Raw genomic sequence first — 9,050 nt, 5'->3', positions numbered from 1 at the left:
CAAAGTTACGAAATTTAGATTTAATTGATTTCTCTCCCTGTTGTCAGAGTTTCCAACTCGTAAAACAAACATGGCAAATTTTCACGAAAATAACAAGGTTCCTAATCTGAACCGATCTCAAACCATCAAAAGCGGGGATGTTGCTAAGGAAGGAGTACTTGTGTTTACAATAATTCACAACCTTTTTTACGATAAAAAACTGTCGTTTCTTGATATCCAGTCACCAAAAGTAAACATTTTGGCAATCTGTTGTTGAATCTTAAATTTTGAATCAATTTATAAAAATAATTGCTAGAGATATTGGATTGCTGTTTTATCACCATCTTTTCTTAATTGTCTACCAATACCTTCTGATTGAGTTTTATCCACTGTTGAAATCTGCAGTCTGCAGACGTTGAATAACTGGGGGAAAAATGACTAATTTGCTATCTAGGTTGGCAGCCTTTTTCAATGCGTTTTTAGCTAAAAAAGCTCTTTTTATATGGATTCAATATCAACAGCTTATCACCGACGTTTTGCAGACGTTCAACCAGTGTACAAAGGGAGGGTTTTTCTTGCTGGTTTGTTTTTGAAATCTGTTATTGTGAATGTGATCAGTTTTTGCACCCGACAGTTTTCGATTCACGTTTTCCTGTCTAAACATTTACAACAGAAGCGCCACAGGTCTTTAGATTTTGTTTTGATTACGCTGGTGGCATAGCAGTTTCACAACACCGGAAAATATAACCATATCACAGGAGGCAGAACACAAGTGACCTCACGTAAGGTACCTTCTTAGCTCGTAATTGTGTAACGTCGGAAACAACGGGATATTGTGTAATAAACAGACAAGTCAGCAATGATGAAACATAAACAAAGCACTGAGTTCTCTGTTTGTTGATAGTTTTTGCTCAAACTGTTTCTTTCGTCTGGTGCATTCAACTTTTAGTGCCTATAGATTCTCTTCGTCGTATACAGGCTTAGCCTACCCCTGGTGGCTGAAGATTTAAATTAAGTGGACAGGAAGGCAAGAAATCCAATGTTAGTGTTTACCTTCAAGCATACCTTTAAGCGTCCTGCCAAAGACACAGCCACATAGCCTACTCTTGAGTGGTGTCGAACAGTCCCTGTTTCGAGTGCGTGTCAGGGCTCTCACTAATCGGCCATGCAGGCCACAGCTTCTATAGAACACAAAGGAGTGCGAGATAGATTTTGTAAACTTTTGACCAGACGACGAGAAGAAATCAAACTGCAGCTGCATGTCAAAGCGGCATTGAATAATAACCATTTAGCTTCAATAACTCACTCATTTACATGTAAGATGCTTTAGAAACGCACTCATCACGAGAAATTTGCAAAAACGATTAGTACTGAGTTACCTTCTCACGTTGAACATGATTGAAGCGGCTTTCTGGCACGCTTTGCAACATTCATGACAGTTTTCAACGTGTCGCTTCTACTCTTTTCTAGACCTCTGCTCTGTTTGGCTATTGTTTTTCGTTGTGATGTCAGATATGAACTGAACTTCATCTGCTTGATGGATTGTCTTCATTGGCAGCCCCAGTGATTTAGCACCCGGAAAGGCTTAAAACTTGACTACATCCACGATTTTCGCTTTCACGTTTATACAAACAAAACAATTTTGAATTTAAATTGTTCGTCGTCGTCTGAGCTTCTGGGGCCGAGGGTCTATCCTTTTACCACCCCAGATTCACGATGTTCCCGGACTACACTGGAAGGCTGCTAGAGAGCAGCCAGTCTTTAGTTTCATCATCCATGACGCGCAGACCTTCCACTCCGTTAGGTGGCTTGAAGATGGTACAGTCATTGATGATGTGGTCTGCGGTCTGTTCCTCGGCACCACATTCACAGGAGGAGGAAGAAGCCATTCCCCATTGGTGCATGGTTGAGCGGAAAAGGCCGACGCCCGTACGGAGACGGTTGAGGCGCACCCACGCCTGTCTCTGTAGTGTCAGGCCGATTGGGCGTGTGTCGGCGTCGGGGATGAATGAATGGAGTCTGGTGGTGCTTGACCTCCATTCAGAATTCCATTTATGGTCCGCCCAAGTAGCCGCAGAGGTGTCTTGTTCATCAGCTTCGTTGATCAGAAGCCGAGCGGCTGGCACGAATGGGTGTCTTGATTTCAGTCGGCGGGGGTGCCCTTTTGGGAAGGCAGAGATCTTGTGGTGGAGAAGATGATTAGGCTCCAGTGCCCGTCGACCGAGGGACAGAGTGGCTTCTTCGCGACGAAGCTCAGCAGGTTGGATGCCAGCGAGAATGGGGAGATTGTCCAATGGTGTGGGACGCAGGCATCCGGTCACTGTGCGCAGGGCGCTGTTTATGGCAGTGTCGATGTTGTGGCAGTGAGCACTGCGGCACCAGACAGGTGCACAGTAGTCTGCTGAAGAGTAGACAAGGGCTAAGGCTGCTATTCGCAAAGTGTCAGCCCTCGCCCCCCAGCTAGAGCCTGCCAGGCGCTTCAGTAATGCAGCGCGGGATGTCAGTTTCTTGCGCAGTGACACCAAATGGTGGCGGTATGTGAGCGATCTGTCTAGTGTCACCCCAAGGTACCTTGGCTCGGGGCAGAAGGACAGAGGTTTTCCGTTGTTGTGGACATGTAGCTCACGATCAGCTTCCCGATTGTGTAGGTGGAAAGCTGCCGACACAGTTTTGGTTTCGCTGAGTTTCAGTCGCCAGTTCTGGAGATAAGCTGAGATGGTTTGCATGTCCTGGCTCAAGGTGTCTTCTAGATTTTAATTGGTACTAGCCTATATCGAATGGCATTCCCCCATGGGTTTCTGAAAAGCAGCACAAACTCAGGCAGCTTCCAAAATATTCAAAACCGACATGGTAAGATGTTTTAAGTCTTTTTTCCAGGAATTTGGTAGTGCAGCTTTTTTCTTTTTGAAAGTGTTTTGTTCTAGTTTTGGTGAAGATCCGCGAAACAGCATGAACTTATATTTGAACGGTAAGCTGGTGTTACGGACAATTTTCACCAAATCAAACGTCATATAAAACCGTTATGGTCTACTTAACCTAGCTGGCATCTTGCGTCATGGAAATTGCTAGAAAATGTCCAAATATTGTACCATCGTTCGTAAGACATGATGAAACATTGCATCATCGCCTTTGAACACCTGTTTGAATTGCGTGACAATGTCTTTCATTATTGCGTCACAGTTACTGTTTACGTGAGTTTGAGATATCGCAAATTATTCTAGTCATTCGTAAGGTTGTTGCTTGAAAGTTGGTCGAAAATTTAACTGTTTGCTTAGTGCTTGCCAGCTGGATAAAATTTCCGTCTTTTATCTAAGTAATTTGGATTGTAGTGACAAGTTTTTAGTGGTGTATCGCGTTGCACCCCATTTTTCGACAGCTTTGAGGCTATTTTTACAGAAACACACTTTTGAATAGACGTTCCAAAGGAGTGTTTCTTTTTCGGTCATTACATACAGACGAACGGATCCGAGAATCTTATGTTACAATTTTCCCACGAAGAGATTATGGTTTACCGCTGTGACCATAAATAATAAAAGACGAAGTTGTTGGTTGGTAGGCTACAGAAGCAAAGAAATAATAAAAGAAGATCTTGTTGGTTGATAGTCTACAGAAGCAAAAGAAAATTAAAGACATTTTTTCTCAGTTGGTACTGAAGAACTTCAAGCTAAAAATTAAGACGTTTTTTTTGTTGGTTCTGAACAAAAAACAACATTGACATTCATTGGCAAGAAAAAAGAAAATTAAAGACAATCGATCTGTGCTTGAAGATTCAAGTGGACGAATCAAGCAAGTTTTGTGGAACTTTAGGACTTCATATACCCGTACAACTACGGTATTGTGCATTTAAATTCTTTTTGTATTTTTACGGTCTTTGGAGTTAAGTTTTTTATAACTTAATTTTGTGTGTTTGTGTAACTTAATTTTTTAATTGTTAAATTTAGCCCCAACATTTAATATGTCTACACTCGATGGCGACAGGGACTCGGCCGCCGTCGACTCGACTGAGTTTAAGCCTGATGATGTTCTTTGCGGTCGGGCAGGCCATTCTGGGGAGGGACCCAGTAACGATGAGGCTAAGTCAGTTCGAGAGGCCCGGCATCTTAGACGGGATATTTTGACTCAAATTGGGAACTTTCTGTAGCCCTAGGTTCTTTGAGTGATAAGCAAGAACTGTTAATTTTTAGATCTAAGTTCTCTACTTTGGAAGAGGATTTACGGCATTTCCATGCTCTTTTGACTAAAATTTTTAACTCTGCAATCTTGGCAGAACTTCGTGATAGGGTAGATCCCGAATTTAACTCGTTAAAAAATAACTTCGAACAAAAAGTAAGTGAGTTCTCAGATATGTTGAATGCTGACATACATCCTGAGAATAGCGCCTCAAATGTAAGCACTAGGATGTCTAGGAGTTCGTCTCGGATGGTGACACAAATTAACCTACAGCTAAGACGAGAGGAGCTCCAAATGCAAGCCGAAGCCGCCGCGAGAGCTTAGGCCATACGAGCTGAGGCTGCCGCGAAAGCCGAAGCGAGAGCTGCTGAGTTCGCACTCAAAGACGCACAGTTGAGGGCTGAACAACGTAAGGAGGTAGCTTTAGCTGAATATCGATCAGAGCTGGGCTCCCGGCGTAGCTCTAAGAAGGGATCTTCTAGGCATTCCAGAAGTGAACATCAATCACAGTTTAATTTACATAACCTTTTCCAGTCGCCTGTTCAATCTGTAAGTAGACTAGTACAATCCACATGTTTTCATACTGTTTCAGGAGGTCTCGGGGCCGCAGATAAGGATCTTCCGAAGGATCTAAGGCCAAAGCCTGCGAATTTTAGCCGAACTCTTCCCCCAGAGCGTACAGGTCACGGGGCCGCTGATAGCAGTAATGCTTTGCCCCCTTCACAGTTTTCTGCGCCGCTAGTTTTTGATCGCCCAGATACACGTAATTTGGGTGATTGTGAGAGGCGTATCGCGTCTCCTAATTTTAACGTGTGTGAGAATCGTGATCGGGCTGTGCATGTGACTGAGCCCACTCAGCCCTTTAAGGGATATAGCTTGTCTTCTCCCGCTAAATCGAGTTCTCAACAGCAGGATTGCTTTTTTGAATACCAAAATAGTAGGACGTTTTGGACGTTCGATAAGGCGGCCTTGATTGGTTACGATGGTAATAATATGCCATTTATCTTCTTTAAAAATCGTGTTACGGCCTTAATGGCAGCTTCGCTCTTTAAAGGAACTCGTTTGACTTTGTTACAAGCAGCTTGTGTTAGAACAGCTGCGCAAACGATAGCTAATTTGGTTTCCGACACTCCTGGCTAGTCAGAGGAAGACAGGATAGAAATGTCGTTAGCTCGCTTGTCCCAGCGTTTTGGGGTTCGTGGAGGTCTTTTCGCCGAACCGGAAATTAGAAAGTATCGCTATGGTAGCAAATTGACTTCGATCTTTTCCAGTGATTTGAAAGAGTTTAAAGATGAATTGTGGCAGTGTCTGCTTTACGCGCAAGCTTATGGTCATCGTGACAAATTGGAAGGACGTTTTGTTTTGGATTTGGTTAAGCGACTCCCGTTTGACGCTAAGCAGCGTTATCTTGACTTTTTAGGTGATCAGTATGGTGGCACTGATGAGCCTACTTTTCAGAGTTTGTTTGAATTTGTAGTACGGGAGGAAACGCGCAAGTCGACTGATTTTAGCATTATGCTAATGGGCGATTCTGGTGAGTCGCAGCATTTTAAAAAGTTTGGCAAAGGAAAATTGCCTTCATGTCCGGTTAGGCAGACGTCGGTAAAACCCCATGATAATGTGATTTCAGGGAGTTTGCAGTACTCGACTGCTGTTGGCGCACCGCGCGGTGGTGTGGCCAGACGTAGAGACATACCGGCATGTTTTTATTGTTCGTCACGTGGTCAAGTGGAATATCATTTTTTGTCTAATTGTAAAGAATTTTTGCGCTTGACACCTAAAGATCGGAGAGATGTCATTGTGAAAGCTGGCAAATGCTTGAATTGTTTGCGCCTGCATATGGTTAGGGATTGCGTTCATGCAAACAACTGTCGTCAGTGTGGCCCTAACAACGATAGGAAACACTATTTTCTTCTGCATGATTTTTATGTGACGTCACGTGATTCTCTGGATTCGGTTGGGAAAGATGATGATCGTGCCAGAGTTCCAGTGCGTAATGTTAAGATTGGAAATGTTAAAGCAGCTTTTAACCGCGTTACTGCTGCTCGTGTTTTGAATCCAATAACTGGCAAATCGAAGTTGGTGTATTGTCAGCATGATCCTGGTTCGCAGTTGACTTTTGTTTCAAGTGATTTGGTGTGCGAACTTGGCGTTAAACCGTATGATGAAGGGTCGTTTAAAATGGATACTCTGGCTGGTCAGAAACCTACTTGTGCTGACCTTGTTAAACTCAACATCCAGTCGTTAGAGACGAATGAACTGTTTTGTGATATAACTTCGGTGGTTAACCCAGCTTGGGCTGACGATGTTAAAACTTTACCGCAAAAGCAGGATTTAAGTGGTTTCCGTCATTTTCATGACGTGAATATGTTTCATTTGAACGATTGTAGTACTGTAGATGTACTGATTGGCAACGACAACACTTATTTGATGTGGACTAAAGAAGAGCGTGTTGGTGACAATCGTAGTGAACCACATGCTTTGCTCACTCCTCTCGGTTGGTTGGCTTGCGGTGGTAAGTCACCCTTAGATGAAAGCGTTGCTAACGTGTGCAGAGTGCAGACGTCTTTAGAATCGGATGTAATCTCTGGCTTTCAGCATAAAATTGAGTCTCGTGATATGGAAATAGCAGACCTGAATAAAGTCATTCAGGATTTGACCTTGCAATACGAAACCTGTGAATTGTCTCGCAATGACATTTTGGCTAGAGAACTTGTTGAACCGAATATTGAGTTGAAAGATGGTCGATTTGAGATACCTGTACCGTTGAAGGAAGATATTGATTTACCTAACAATTTTGTGTTGGCGTCAGATAGAGCTGCTGCTTTAAGGAAGAAGGCTTTAAAACAACCTGAACTTTGTGATTTCCTTACTGACACCATGAAGGATCTTAAATCTAATGGCTATATCGAGCGTGCTGGTGAAGCAGAAAATGTAAAAGGATTTGAGTGGTATTTACCATACTTTGTGACGTCACAATTAAAAAAGCGTATTGTTTACGATGGCAAGTCTGAATTTCGAGGAACTTGTGTTAATGATGTAATGTTTTCGGGTCCTGACTTGTTAAACCCTCTGGTAGATGTCTTAGCCAGATTTCGGCTTAGTAGATTTGGTCTCATGGCCGATATGACTAAGTACTTTTTTCACATTTTGGACTCTTCAATACTTAAGCCCAATTTTATTGAACTGCTTACGTACACAGGCAGTGCCGTTCGGATCGTGAACGAACGCCCTTTGGTACCTTTGAGTGACGACCCTAGGAATTTTACTGTCATCACCCCTGCCTCACGTTTGACCCCATACTTAGACCCATACTGTGCTGTTGGGAAACCACATGATCGTGACCAACTAAGAAGGGACTATTGGTTCAATTTGTCACTTTCTCAGCAGTTTTGGAGTAAATGGATCGATTTTTACTTGCCAGATCTTCAGGAACGGAAAAAATGGCTAAAAATGGCCGAGAATTTGGAGCCTGGTCAACTTGTAGTGGTGGGTTCTCTCCAAGACATTGGTAAACGTGGGAAGTATCAACTTGGGAGGGTGCATGAGGGAGTTCCACAAATTAGGAAAGGGAAGCCTGTGGTTCGTAGAGCTAAAGTTGCCGTCTGCAACTATGATGAGAGTACGGGGAAAGTGAAAGTAGACTACGTGTTGAGGGATATTTCGTGCCTCGACCCCGTAAAGAACACCTAAGTGTTAGGGTTTGAGCCTGGTTTTGTCTGCGGTGGCTGACCCTTGTCTGAGCCCAGAACAGTCGGTTATGATCGCAACCATTGTATATAGCGTCATTTTAGCGTGTACCTATGGTACCAATTTCATGTATCGTAGTGTATTATTCGTATTGTTGTTCATTCTTTGCATGCCCTTTGTATTTACGTATTAACTTAAACGTGAGTGATTCAAACAATTTGTGGATATATCGTGTGTTTTTATTCATTGGCTCAAAATTGTCCTTAAATTCTTTTTTAGTTATGCCATGTCAGACTGTCATAACTAGGGGCCGCTATGTTACGGACAATTTTCACCAAATCAAACGTCATATAAAACCGTTATCTTTGCCAGCCATGAAATACGTTGCATTCTACGGAAGCACCACATTCCAAAAGCATTAATTTTTTTTGAGATATTCCAGGTTTCAGAGTTGTAATGAAAAACAGGATAAATAGGTCTATAGCATTTTAAAACTGTAGACATTGCCTTAAAGGAGATATTTTTATTGCAAAGAATTGGTTTCATTTGTTGGAAGCTTATCCTTTTGCTTGGGCTGTTCTTATGTTGAGCTCTGTTTCGTCTCTTGCATCCCAATTCCCAATTCACCATATAGTAGCCTACCGTACCGATGTATTTGAATTTTTGGACCTGTTTAAGAATTGTTCCATTAACTGACAAATTACAAATAGGAGTTTAGGCGGCTTTTTTTTGCTACGACCGTTATTTCTGTTTTCTTTTTATTTCCTTCCATGTCAAATATCTTGCTTTTCGTACACACAATAGGCTATCTAAGATGTTTTGCAGTTTTACGTCCGAGTCAGCTATCAAAACGGTGTCGTTAGCATATCGTATGTGGTTAATGTTGTTTTCTCCAATACTAATACCTCTTTTATCTTCAATATGTCTTAAAATTATGTTATACATTACGAGCTCTAATATAATTCGGGTTTAAGATCACTCAAAAAAATAATGTTAGATTAATAAGACCACCAAAATAAAAGTGATCTTTAAGATCAAGCCAATCTTTGTAACCACTAACCAATATAGGCTATAGGTCGCCATAATTTGAACAACATAGCCATTGCTCTCAAAGTTTAATTAGCCTGATAAACTTCTAAATACCATAATTTGAACAACATAGCCATTGCTCTCAAAGTTTAATTAGCCTGATAAACTTCTAAATATTGAGA

This window comes from Aplidium turbinatum, chromosome 1, assembly GCF_918807975.1.
Source record: "Aplidium turbinatum chromosome 1, kaAplTurb1.1, whole genome shotgun sequence".
In the NCBI taxonomy this organism is placed as follows: domain Eukaryota; kingdom Metazoa; phylum Chordata; class Ascidiacea; order Aplousobranchia; family Polyclinidae; genus Aplidium; species Aplidium turbinatum.
Note: the sequence above shows the minus strand (reverse complement) of the source record.